We start from the raw sequence: 13,853 nt of genomic DNA, 5'->3' as shown, positions 1-13,853 counted from the left end.
TTTCAATAAAAAAAAAACTTTTGAGGGGAAAAAAGCGTTAATGTGGTCACCGGTCATATGAATAAAATATAATAATATGGGATAAATATTACATGACTTGATTCTTTAGCTGATATAACAATGTCACTTGACTTTATTGATTTCCACAAAAGGCTTGTTTCTCATATTGTTCACAAATGGTAAAAAAATGTGTTAATGAACACATCTCCTTTGCCGAGATAATAGCTCACAGGTGTGGCATATCAAGATACTCAAATATTTTTTTTCCATTGAAAAGAATGAGGGGGGGGGGGGGTCATTCAATGCATTTGTAATGGCTGTCAATTATACATATATATATATATATAGATTTTCACTGTTTGCTAACTAGCCCAGTCACTATCCCCCATGAATAGCGGGCCACTGCGCAGTGTTTTTTAGAGATAGATGTGTACCGATACCAGGTATCGTATCGGGACGATACCCAGCCTTACTTCAAGTATTGGCTTTTCAGGGCCGTTCTAAAATCAGGAAGTAGAAATTACAATAATAGAAAATTTCCATTCCATGAAATGAATGGAAATTTTAGTCTGTGGCTATTCAAAAGTTGAATACTCTTACTGGTATCAGTCTAAAAAAAAAAAGAAAAAAAAGGAGGTATTGAGCATCTCTAGTTTTTTTTTCTTTTTTTCCCCATATATTTTAACAGTCTTGATGTGTAGCCAACATTCCAACTAGAACCAAACTGTCAACATTCTCTCTGTCATTCGTCACATGATCCCAGGCCTGATTTTCCGGGCCGGGTGCCTATCAAAATATCCTCTGTGCCTAATCTGCATACAGTATTTGCCCGCCACTAAAGAGGCGCGGGGGCGCAGCTGGGAATGTTTAACCTGACGTTCTGGTCCAATTGTTCTGCTCCGCTCCCGGTTTTCTCAGCTGTGTTTGGAAAAGGGAGATGAGCATGGACATGCACAGTGTAGCCGCGCACACTCATTTGCATTCCGCCTGCGGGGTGAACAAATCCTTTTGTAATGGAAGTGTTTTTTTTCTCCTTTTTTTACTTTTTTTTTTTTTTTTTACATGAATGAATGAAGCATAAAATGCATGCTATATATACATCAGAGGTTCTCAAACTCTTGAGATTTTTTTTCTCAAGGACCCTCTCATATTGCAAATGCCAACTCACTACCATGTATACCCCTAAATGCTACAGGGATTAGAAAGTCACTTATATTCAAGACAATTGTAATCATATGGAAAATAAAAACATTTTCCATATCAAGGGCTCTATTTTTGTAGATGGCATATACTGAAATGCATAGCATAATCCTAGAATATCACTGCGCATGTTTGCTAGTTTGGCAGACAGCCGCATGAAAGCGAAGCTACGCCCTGGCAAAATGACATTTTGGTGGCAGAAAGTCGCACTAAAGTTATGCCGCCTTGCTCTGACCATGTCTAAACAGTGGCACAGCTAGTATAATTCGATTCTGTTGAATTTGTTCTGGGCGCAGGAAATAGACTCTGCGCCTTGCGGACATTTGCGTGGTTCTCATCATATTCCATTCCTAAATATGACAACAACTCTGAATGATTGTATAAACCTATTTAGTGAGCGTATTATTGTTATCATTATTTTTAAATCAGACAAACAATCGAGGGTGGGGATAGATACCCTGTACAGGAGGACTGCTGACATATTGAAGTCATCAGCGGTTAGCGGAAGCTCATTCTTTATAGTAGTTAATGAGGTACCTGCTTACATGTTATCTGTTGCCGTACTGGCAAAGCGCATTGACAATGCTCCAGTCACGCACAGACCACTGTGTCCTTTTCCACATGGAGACGTCTCCATGTGAGATGTGTATGTGCCACATTTAAAGGGAAGCCATTTGGGCAGGTAGTAATTAGTAAATAGAACTGGCTGTGTTCACACCCACAACAGCGCAAACCTTACTTAAAATATAAAATATGGTGTCTTGCCCGCTTCTGCGAAATTACCCGCACCCTGTCCAAAATGCCCCTGTGCTGATTTCCCACGCACCATTCCAGATTTGTGTTGGTAACAGAAACTGCATACTTCCCCTTTATTTCGACCCTAAGCTAAGCTAGAGAGGAGTAATTGGCTTAGCATGTCAGTGTGATTGGTTCCCGTATGTAGTCATTCACTTCTTGAAAATGACATATTCTATTGCAAATTATTTTGCCGACCCCCAAGCTTCAGTTGGCGGAATCCCAGTTTAAGAACCATGATTTACGTTGTATATAAAGCGGCATGTGACAGTGTATGGAGAAGCAGCGTCTTCCCGGGATTCATTACTGAAGGGCACATTTGCCCACAGGAGACTTCCCTGGTGCAGTGGTGAGGATTTACTGCATAGAGATGGATGTGCGTCGGAATTGAGTAACGTTCCTGCTGCGCTTGCGGGAAAACCAAAAGCAACCGGAGACGGTGAGGATTTTTCTTGATTCCACTTCCTGTCAAAGAAAGCCAATCCCAGTTGACTTTTGGCGAGTGAAGGACTGGTCGCCAGACAATCCGGAATGTGTGACCATTTGAAATGTGGGGCAAAGTAACAGGAGAAAAGGAAGGATAGTAGATGGGAAGAAAAGAAGGAAACAAAGACAGATAAAAGGACGTGAAGCAAGGAAGGTAATAATGAGAATGTCTTAAAAGAAATAAAAGGAAATGAGGGTTGAACAAAAGAAAGAAGCAAAGAAGGAAATAAGGACAGGAAGATGGAAAGAAGGGATGGAAGATGAACAGGGGAAGGAAGGCGACGGGATGATAGAATGGATAAAGGAACAAAGGAAGGATGGTGTGAAAGGTTAGGAGGAAGAACTGCTTAACAACACCTGCTAGTCTGTTTCTATTAACCAGGCTGAGATTGCCAAACCAACAAATTATTGCAAATGTGAGTAAAGATTCAACAAATGACAAATAGAACATTTTCATGAGTTGTCAATATGAAAAGTCCCCAACGTCCTAAAAAAACAATGTCTGATTGAAGTCAGCGTGTTATCCAAAAGGAAGGATGAAAGCAAGGGAACGCGTATGGTATGTAAAGAAAGGAAGGAAGGAAAAAAGGACAAAGGAAGAATAGATGGAAGGCAGGAATGAAGCAAGGATATAAAATAAAAGAGGAATGGAAGGAAGCAGGGTTGGGAGGATGAAAGAAAGGGAAGAAGAATGATTAGAGATAGGTTGGAGGAATGAAGGGAGAGAGGAAGGAAAGAGGAAAGGAACGTATGGCCATCAATAAACTAACAAGCTCCACTTTGCCGCCTCAGGTGAGTTCACAAACCCGTAATGTCATTAAGTTGTCTTCACGCCGTCCGGCCAATGGAAATGTGACATTAGCTTTGTGTCCCGCCCTCTAATGAGCCTGTTAACATTCCGTTGTTGCTCCCCTAATTGAGTCCACGGCTCGCCGGATGGAAGCGCGCAGGACTCGGAATAATTACTATACTCTCCCCTTCCTCGCCGACGCCTAATGAACTTAAGCGGCATATTTACCAGTCAGGCGGCCGTGTGGCGAACAGATGGCTTTGAGTAAAATAATAAGACCGAGGCACGTGCTGCTGCTTTGTTTGATACAAAAAGCTCATTGTAGTTACGGCTCAGTCACATCACACTTGTTTGCTTCATTTAACTTGGTGACACCTTCTCAAACGCTTGTTGTATACTATACTGTCGCTGTCAGGTGCAAACCCTGTTTGTCCAAATATGGTCAAAAGTTATATGCAAAAAATAAATACAAATCAAAATAAAAACAACGAAGTATATACAGTATATATATATATATATGTCTCCATAAATAAATAAATATAAAAATAAAAAACGAGATTCTAAAAATAAATATAAAAAGATGTCGAAATAAATACAAAATAAATATATAAATATAATTAAATATAAATCAATAGATAAAAACGCTCTGCTCTCACATTTATTTTTTTCATGCTGCAGATGCTCTGTCAGGTCGAAATGTTATTCAAATTATTGATTCATTTATATTTAATTCTATTTATATATTTACATTTTGACATTTATTTCTATATTTATTTTTATTTTTTGAATATATATATATATATATATATATATATATATATATATATATATATATATGTGTGTGTGTATTTAATTTTGAATTATATTTTTTAGATCTGTTTTTATTTTCACTTTTAGTCATTTATGGCAGGATTCCCACCGCTAATTCCTCAGCGGACCTCCCCGGCACCGATCCAACTTGACCCCACCTCCACGCAAGAAGAGGTCAACGAGTCCCCACCCTTAATAATGTGCCCGACTGGCGGCACACAGGCAGCTAACAGTTCATTAAGCTCCCTAGAGGGCAGACTGCAATCATTTGTATTGATCCACTGTCAATTGTCATGTGTCAACATCGGACGAAAAACACCTTTGTGGTAAGTGAGGGAGTAAAATTATGGATTTACTCATTACCATTTCAGTCAGAAAAAGGGGCACAGAGTGACATAAATGAGTTTTAGCCATACAGCGTATATTAAAAAAAAAGGCTCAGTGGTGAAAGGTGCTGAGATAGACTTCATAATTGTTTGCATCCTCTAACCTTATTTGCAACTGATGCTACGCCTAACAAGCATACATTTGTTCATGTATTTAAATGCTCTGGAATCGTGGAGCCAAACGGTCGCTGACACGAGATATGGTGAGCCAGAATCTATGTACTGTACGTTGCTTAATGTGTTCCTATGGGAATGGTGTGTTCTTGGTTGCCGAGTTCAGTCAAACTCGTTTTTGTAACAGCCACAAAGTTCAACTACAGCACAAACTGACTTAAAAATAACTCATTCCGACAGCTGCACATGGTCCAGATTCCTGCTGCTTGAGTGCTCGGACCACATCACAGCGGTACTAAATACCATAGTTAGACCTTCAAGGTAGCGCTGTATCTGCTAACATTAGCAAGTAAAGATTGCAGGTCAGACAACCGATCCCTGCGGGACTCCACAGGCAGCTCGAAGTGGTTGTAATGCATTACTAATAGCAGACAGAAAACAGTGTCCATCTTGATGTCATTCCAACCTAATAAAGAGCAGCCCCGGGGGGGTCTGTCTGAGTTCGAAGTCAAACATATCAAATGCTTGTTATCTGCTGGAATTGACAAGAGACGAGCTTCTCAATAATCTCACTAATAAGTGCCGGGGCGGACAAGGGTCTCGAGTGGTTCGATCCCGGTCAGCTTCAGGGGAAACGCTGTGTTGTTGTCGAGTGAATTGACTTTAAAAAGGCAGAGAATCAAGGTGTGTTGAGACTTTCAGAAGAAATCCATGGCGGCAAATTGAGTCGTCGTCACCTGATTGACTCTGACTGGATGTTCAGATGTGTTAAGTGACGTGAATATACACTGATGCTTTGCCTAATCTTTCCTTTTTTTTAACCCTGCTAAAAACGGAGCAGAGTAATTACTCTGTCGGCCTAATTAAATTAATTTTGGGAAGTGCTGATGAATGGCTCCATCATCTGCAGCAGACTGGAGTTATTTTCTGAGTTAATAACGTGAGACCCCAATCACTTCCTTGATTTTCTGCCACAAATTCAGCAGCGTTGCAGTTGTTTTTCTGCCTCTCCTAAAAGTTTTGGCCATGGAAGCGTTACTTTCTCACACCTCTAATTTACTGTACCATTTATCATTTAGCTGCCTACACTGAACCCATCTTTCATCTACAGAAACCTGCTATTTGTGTCATTTTCGGATGTGGATACAGAGACCACACTAATCCATTATTTATACAACTAAAAACTTTAAAATGTAATGAATTGATGGAGTTTACCCACCTTAAAATAATGTATAAAGCCTATTATGAAATTTTACCAGTTAACATGCAAATCAAATTTTAAAAAAGGGAAAGGGAAAGTGAGTACAAATTAAGAGAAAGATATTTTTTACTGTCCATCCTACTGGAATGTCGGATATTCATTTAGATTGGGTCTAGTATCGAGACTAGCGTTCTACTGATATGCCAATCAATTGTGAGATTCTTGTATACAGGGATGTGATTTTTCCGCTAATTTGCGGAATTCCGCTGTTTTTATCTCCCTCCAAAAAAAAAAAATTCCGAATTTATTATTTTTTATTTTTTTTTTGTAGTTCATTGTGTATGCACATGACTGCGACAGATAACATCTTCTGCTATAACAAAGACATTTGTGGTATGCTCTAATATGAGTTACTTTTCATTTGGTCATGATACAATTATTTGTTCATGAAATTTGAACTCTTCAACATTATTTATGTGTTAACTTAGTAATCACATTAGTTAGATATGATGATATTCTCAGTGATAGTTTTTAAAAGCAAAGGCAGTCCAATGTTTTTGAATGTGACTGATTTTGAGTTGACTAAAACTGCCATTTTATATGGGATAGTTCAATATACATTGAAAATTTATGCTGTTGTTTTGTCTATTTCTTTGTCATGTGAGTGCATTGAAAGTACTTAAAAACACGGACCCTGGACCTAGCTGGGTGCCAGCGGCCCCCAGACCCCCGGCTAAATTTTCAGATAATTTCACTTTGGTCAAATCACTTCCCTGTGTATAGCAGTACCCCACCACCTTTGTTGTACCAGTGAGACAAAAAAATTACTCTTGAAGTGGAAGTTATTAATAACGGTCAATCATGTATCCATTCTCATCTACACACTGAAAATGTTCTCCCCAAATGAAGGACATCCGCATATGTGAGTACATCACATTGAAAGTATTAGTAGTGGTGCACCCACAGGTGCCAATCAAGATAATGAGCTTGATAACCAAGTTTGCATTTGCCAATAACTGCACCTGTTGATCTGTTGATGGGTTTGCAAACAAAATCTGTGTCCACAGTAAAAAAAATCCAAGGTCACTGACATGTGTCACCACAAGCCACATTGATGTCGTGCACGGAATAGCAAATAGTTGCTTTGCTGTCGAGAGCATATAAAAACGTCATAGTTTTATTCCTCATCCATGCTTTAAACGCTTAAACGTGTCAAAACACGCTTTTTATAGTATTTCTTAGCGTTTGTTCTCACTTTCTTTCGGTCGTGTGACATGACTTCAAGAAAGTGAAAACTCTCGGTACGTGTGATTGCTTCAAGCTTTTTTATTTGTCACTTCCAATTGAGGCTTACTCTAGAACTGACATACTACACTTTTTGCGGATTCATTTTTTTTTAAGCGTTCTTATATCGCAAATTATTTGCTATTTGGATTTTTTTATTGATTGTTTTTCACACAAACTGTTACTGCAGACTCACATGATAATCAATGGGAACCAGAAGGAAAGACAATTGGCAGTTGTTGTTTTTTATTATTTGTTTCTGCCTGTTTTGTTTCTTCAATCCATCCTGGTTTATTATAATTATTTGTTCAAAAAAATGTGACAACCCACCCCCCCCCCCCAATATTTTTTTTAAACATTGTATATTTAAACACTCGAGTACTTCTACTTAAGCATAGAGTGTGATTATTTTACAGCTCCGCTTGAGCCATGCAGTGTAAATCCAGTTCCAGTGAGCACCAAATGAGGTCTTACAAAAAAGGCGCTACATCTCATTTTCTGCCAAGAACCATTTACCTAATTCTTTCATGAACAGTTCGTCCTTGGTGGAAGTCTTCCTCCGCTCTACTGTTTGTTAAGTCTTTTGTTGGACGGCTAACGTTTTTAAATCCAGATGATGTTGGGCTTACAGCGTGAGTCGCTGAAAGGGGGGGAAAAAACACACAAGAACCTGATTGAATTCCGCTTTTTGTTAGTCCGGAGAAAATGTTCCCATCGATTGTGTTCTTTTATCCTTTTGCAGCCACTTATAATAGAATAGAATAATAACGGAAGACCCTGCAAGTGTGAAATTTTGGCTTGTACAGGTGCTGCCAGCGAGCAATGGTATCGGTGCAGATGTTAGCACAAAGGCTCCGGCACGGCGCTTTTTTTTTAAAACGGACCAAAAATCCCGCCCGTCGTACTTCCAGATCGGGCTGCTGACCAACGGCCACCGCCGTCAAAGAGGTTGATTGGCCAAAACTAATTGGACGGTAGGCGGAAGCCATTAGCGCACGGTTCGGGGTGACTGCCTCTCAGTCCTGCGTGAACTTCAAATGTCATCCGCCTCCCAATTACGGCCTAAATAGCAATTTACCTCAGTTAATTACCTCAATTATTATTCAATGGAATGCCAAAAAGACTCCCGCTCGATTCGTTGCGGCTTTAATTTACACATCACGGCTCATAATCTGGTCATATATGGATGTCTTGCGCCAGAGGCCACCTTCATATTTGCATATTCCTGCAGGGCGGACCGCGACGTAATGTACAGAAAAGACGGAAATAACAAGGGAAAGCTGCTTAATGAGTACACAGAAACATGAGGGATGTAATGAACGCTTTGAGCTTTAAGGGTCTTAATACATAACCACTCTTGAGACAGCGATTTAGGAGGGTTTTCTCAGAGATTTACGGTGAGATTCGTATAAAAGAACAGCCCAACTACCGGTACTCATTGTGTCAAGAAAATAAGGTAGGAGGTAGGCAAGGAACAGCTCAGTGTTTTGTCCTTCACCTTCAACCTCCTCACATTTTACTTTTACATAAAATGTTCATTTAAAGTATGAAAAGTCAATAAGAAAAGAAAAGCACAATTGAGTTGAGTTCATCCTTTTCATGAAGGATCTAACAAAATCAATGTCTAACATAACGTAAACGCTGAGGCCTATCTTTAAAAAAGAAAATAATGTTACAAAATGTACTTTTTTAATGTTGAAAATTTCAAACAAAACATTAAAATAAATTCTGCTATTTTTTTAAATAAAATCTTTTTCTAAAAAAAAAAAGGAAGAAAGTTTCAATTAAAATTATCCCATTAATATTTTGGGTTTGTATACAAAAATGTTGACACTAATTCTTATTATAAAATACAACCAGATTTTATTAAAATAAATAAATAGAAGTAAGAAAAAAACATAGCACAATCATATTTTTGTATTTGGATAATAAATACATTCATGTAACATAATATAAATTTGTTTAGCCCAAAATAACTCAAAGCTATATACATTTAACTGCTTAGCAATTCTTGACCTACAATGGAATGGATTTGCTTTACTGTGTTTCATAAACAATATTACATTTTTAATTGATTTTATTTGGGTTAATTACGAGCGCTAAAAGTTCAAAGGCCATCACAGCTTTTGATGCTCATGAAAAGAAAATCGAACCAAATTTGACAAAGCGATCAAAAGGATCTTTGCCGTTTGGTTTCTGGTGACTGTTATGATCCACTGCGATGCATTAACAAGCATTGTAATGGTCCTCAGTTCATTTATTGCTTTGGCATTTCAGCTGGGGGAAAAATCATCACTGAGCATTCACCCGCGAGGGAATCGTAATTTCTAGTTTAAATGCATAAAGCTTGTTGGCTGAAAGCGTATCGTCGTCTCTCTCACTTTCACAACAAACTTCTCTGCAGACATCAGGAAATTTGTCTTTGTATCGGGCCTGGGCCCTGATCCCGCTCCCAATAGGGGGTGGGGCTGTGCGCTTCTTTGCTAAACGAAGTCTGCAGTGTAGCAAGAATCAGCTTGGTCATTATTGACATATTGGAGTTCTTGTAGCCAATTTGACTTGACCCGATTGGATTCTTTCTGCACAGCAAGAAAAGCCACACAGAACGCATCTTAACGAGGAAAGAGATCGTTCTCCTTTTCTTGATTTTACTTTTAAGGACTGATACTAAAACAGCCCTCATATTGCTCACATCGCTAAGTATTGCATGATTGTCAGGGATGGGGATTCATAAGACTTCAGTGATTACGTCGAATTATTCACCTTTAGGAGGCCTCAACATGCCCGAAAGCTCAGCAATTTGGTAAGCCCATTTATGTTGGGGAAAATTGTTGTATTTTGCAGGTCCCCAAGATGAGCCCCCAAAATTCCTTCGTTAACACCCCCTGGAAAGTTTGAAAAAAATAGCCCCATACACCAGTTTCACCCATCGATCGAAAAATGGGTGTACATGTCCCTCAAAACAGGACTTTAGAAAAAGTCTCATGGAACCATTTTCAAAATTGAACAGGAAGTCAGCCATTTTGTTTCGAAGTAGCCATTGTGGGTACATTTCAGGGCTTGACAAACTACTTTTAGGTACTGTTTCCAATGAGCCACAATGGGAACAAGGAATCCTAGACAGATGGATGATGCTAAATTGCCAAGCATGTTTTAGAAGCTAGATCATTTCTAAAAAAAAAAATCAGGAAAAAACCTTGATGGGGGGGCCTTTTACCATATTTGATTCAATTTGGTTTTGATGAGATCTCATCTTCTAAATAAGTCATCAGTTGTAACTGACCCTGTCTTCGCTGGTGTCTGGTGTGTCAAACACCTCACTTGACGAGTACGCCGATCCGTAGCGGTCACCGAGATGACCTTGGAATCACCGTCCACCTGAGTATCCCCACTCGGAGCCGAGGCTGTCACTCAGCTGTCGATTTCACGCCAGCGTCCGGCGCAAGTGTGACAAAGCCAACGTCCCATGTGGTGCCTGTTTGCTCCGCCGTGTCCTTGACCAAAGTCGAGTCAGCCAGTGAGGTGGACCACAATTCTACACTCACACATCTTTGGATTTTAAATCCCCATAAAAGGGAGATATGATTAGTAGATGTTGTCAGATCCAAGCACTTTTAAATCCCTGCTTTGCTTGTGTATGTATTTTTCAGAGGTTGGTAGTCAAACATCACCTGTTCCGGTAGGCTGTGTGACCTCTGATTTGTTAGGCTCGTGGACAAATTGTTTATTCACAAGTATCGCTCTATGAGTTGATTGAAATGTTATGTAATAAAGTACTTATAGTATCGGGACACAGTATCAGTTAGTGCTTAACAGCGAATACTCATACTGTTATGAGTCTGAAACGTGGTATCAAGACCAAAGAGGAGGTTTATGGATGCAGTTGAAAAAGACATGAAGGTAGTTGGTGTGAGAGCAGAGGATGCAGAGAACAGGGTTCGATGGAGGCAACTGGGGGGGTGTCTGGGGATTTGGGGACCTGGGGGCGGCTAGGGCTGGGTTGGGGTGGATGGCGGGGGTTGGGTGGGGTCGTGGGGGGAGCGGGGGTTGTGGGCTGGTGGGGTGCCTGGCGGGCCTGCAGTGCCCCGTCCTGCTGCGTTGGGTTGGGGGCGCGGGCCGCGTTGGGGTGGGGGGCGCTCCTGCTCCTGGGTTTGCTCTCCGGCCGGTGGCCCCTGCGGGGCCCGGGGGTCGTCCTTTGGCGCTGCCGCGGCCTGGGGGGCCCTGAGGTGTTGCGCTCGCTCTGTCCTGGCGGGGGTCGACGGCTCCCCTCTTTGGTGGAGATTTTCATGCATGCCAGAACCACCACACCAGCATCTATCGTAACTCAGACACAATCTGCTTCTCCCTCAGGTCATTGAATCGGTGGATGCTGGTGTCTGGGATCTCACTCTGCTTCGTCTGTCCTTCCTACCTTTCCTCAGTCTTTCCTTTGGGCCCTTGAGGTCTCCCTGATTTGTTGGAGTTTGGAGGTCTCTGGGGTTGGTGAAGGACTCTGGTTGGTGGCCCGGTGGGTGATGTCTGGTCGGTGCTGGACTTCACTTTCCTTTCTTTCTTTTCTTTGGTCCTTCTTCGGGTCTCCTGACGACCCCACGACTCTGGCTGTATTCTGAAGTGTTTGGTTTAGGTGAACGGTATGGGATTTTTTATTTTTTTTTTACACGCACGCACACACACACACACACACGCAAAAACACACACCCACATACCAAAAAAAAAAAAAAAGAGGAGAACAATGATGATGACATGTCAAATGATCAATACTGAGTTCACCCCAAAAAAATAAAAAATAAATTTAAAAAAAAGGAGGCAACTGATTTGCTGTGGCGACCCCTGAAGGGAAAAGCCGAAAGAAAAAGAAGAATCCCAAGTAATTTGTTGTGGGGGGGTCCCCTTCCCCTTCCCCTTCCCCTTCCCCTTCCCCTTCCCCTTCCCCTTCCTAAACTCATGATGACCTACAGTAAATGCAAACAGTAGCAAGTAACTTGCATTGGAGCAGTCCCAACAACGTGTTGAATGTTCCACAGGGGATAAAGATCCATTTCTGAGATGTTTTTTGTTTTTGGATTGACATCTCTGATGCGGTTTCTGCTACTCTAAAAATTTCCTGCTCCAGCACAAGCACTCACGCCCACCGCAGGGAATGCTGCGCCTGCTCCAAGGGCTTCTTCCTGCAGAAGGTCAGTGGGTGGGGGCTACACTGAGAGAATTGCCTCGGGGCAAACGGGGATGATGCAGGAATATGTTGACACAGAACGGAAGAATTGCCAAGCAGAGATGGCGATGATATGTGAGTGTAATGCATCCAAACTCAGCTTATACTACGTACTTAAGTAAAAGTGTTGGGTGTGTAAAAAAAAAAAAAGAAAAGGAAAAAAAAAAGCTCATACTGTATTCGTACATCAGCCACCACTGTCCACGCTGTAAGATGTTAAAGTCAGTGGCATCACATTGATTTCCCTCCGCAACAGGAAACAAGAAAAAGCGGCAGTAATGAGAATCGATGCTCTTTTTCTTTTTTTTTCTTTTTTTTTTTACACGTTTCTCGGCTTGAGGGCTAAATAAATGATAGTAATTAGTGAAACATAGATGTATTTCTTTAAGCAAGGTTGTTATCCCCCAGGCTTGTTTCAACAAACTTGACAAAGGGCCACGTTTGCTCTAATGGGACAAGCGCTTTCATTCCTGCTCTTCTAATTGTTGTTTAAAAGCATCCCCAACCAAGCGTGACGAGATATTATCAGGTGCACTTTTTTGTTTTTAAGTCAACTTCTTGCTTGAAAACAGCTGAGATAGATGCCAATTTACGCTTAATCTAATTAGGACAACATCAGGCCTGGAGTTTATTTTAGGAAAATACGAAAATAAGTTTATTCTCATAACATTACAACTTCCTTTTCTCAAAAATGAATTAAGATTTTCTTTTTAAATTGTAGCATGATGTAGTTTGAAGTGACTGAGGGGGCTTAAAGCAAAGTGTAAATCAGTAACTGCGATCTGACGCTTGCAGGACTATCGCCGCTCTCAACACCACTGCCGATAACATCTGTGTTGCTAGCACAGATCAGGACCTTCTGTCAGATTCCCGCGAATAAGCGCAGCACAGACGCCAGCCGGTCGGTGGCTCGCCGGCGGCTCCCGCGAGGGCCTTTGCGGTGCCTGCGAGTAAAAACAGCTTAAGCGCTTTCCATTTGCAGCTCTACGGGGGAGGGAGTGATTTGTCCCCTGGGATGTCCATTCAGTCCAACGGTCGATACTGATGCAGTTGAGACCCAAGATGCTGAAACTCGCTAATCTTTCTAAAAAATGAAGTGATGAGAAGTACTTTAAACGTTTGGTTGATGTTGTCAGCTACAAGAATGATTCATGGCAAATGCCATCAAAACACACATTCGCCACACGTTACCCAAGAGTGGATGTGTATATATTTTTTCAATGTGCTGACATAAAAACGAAAGCAAATCAGAGATTTCAAAGTTTTCCAATGTGATCTGCTCGAGTGTTGATATCCCGTCGAGGGCCTTTCATTTCAACAGCGAGCGTCCATTGTGCGCGAGACGTGCCTCAAGCTGCATCCCCACAGCTTTTCTTCTCAAACACGTTGATTTATCAAATACGTTTTGTCTGATACAACTATAACTTAACACGCTCATTCTTCAAATGTATCTCTTCCAAGCAGATGTCTCTCGTAACCACAGCAACAACTCTGCTCATCGTCCCTTTTGTCTTACTATATTTGGTGCAAAGGATCCCAGATGATTTTTATTTATTATTTTTTACTTCTTAGCTT

At 41.0% G+C, this 13,853-nt stretch overlaps 1 long non-coding RNA gene across 4 annotated transcripts in view; it reads left to right on the top strand.

The window, feature by feature from the left end:
• The window catches only part of LOC144052124 (uncharacterized), an 89,079-nt gene that overhangs the window by 4,794 nt on the left and 70,432 nt on the right, over positions 1-13,853 (top strand). The gene's annotated exons all lie outside the window — the stretch shown is intronic.

The sequence above is a fragment of the Vanacampus margaritifer genome, chromosome 5 (genome assembly GCF_051991255.1).
Source record: "Vanacampus margaritifer isolate UIUO_Vmar chromosome 5, RoL_Vmar_1.0, whole genome shotgun sequence".
NCBI lineage: Eukaryota > Metazoa > Chordata > Actinopteri > Syngnathiformes > Syngnathidae > Vanacampus > Vanacampus margaritifer.
The sequence above is the reverse complement of the archived record's forward strand: the minus strand, read 5'-3'. Positions and strand labels throughout refer to the sequence as shown.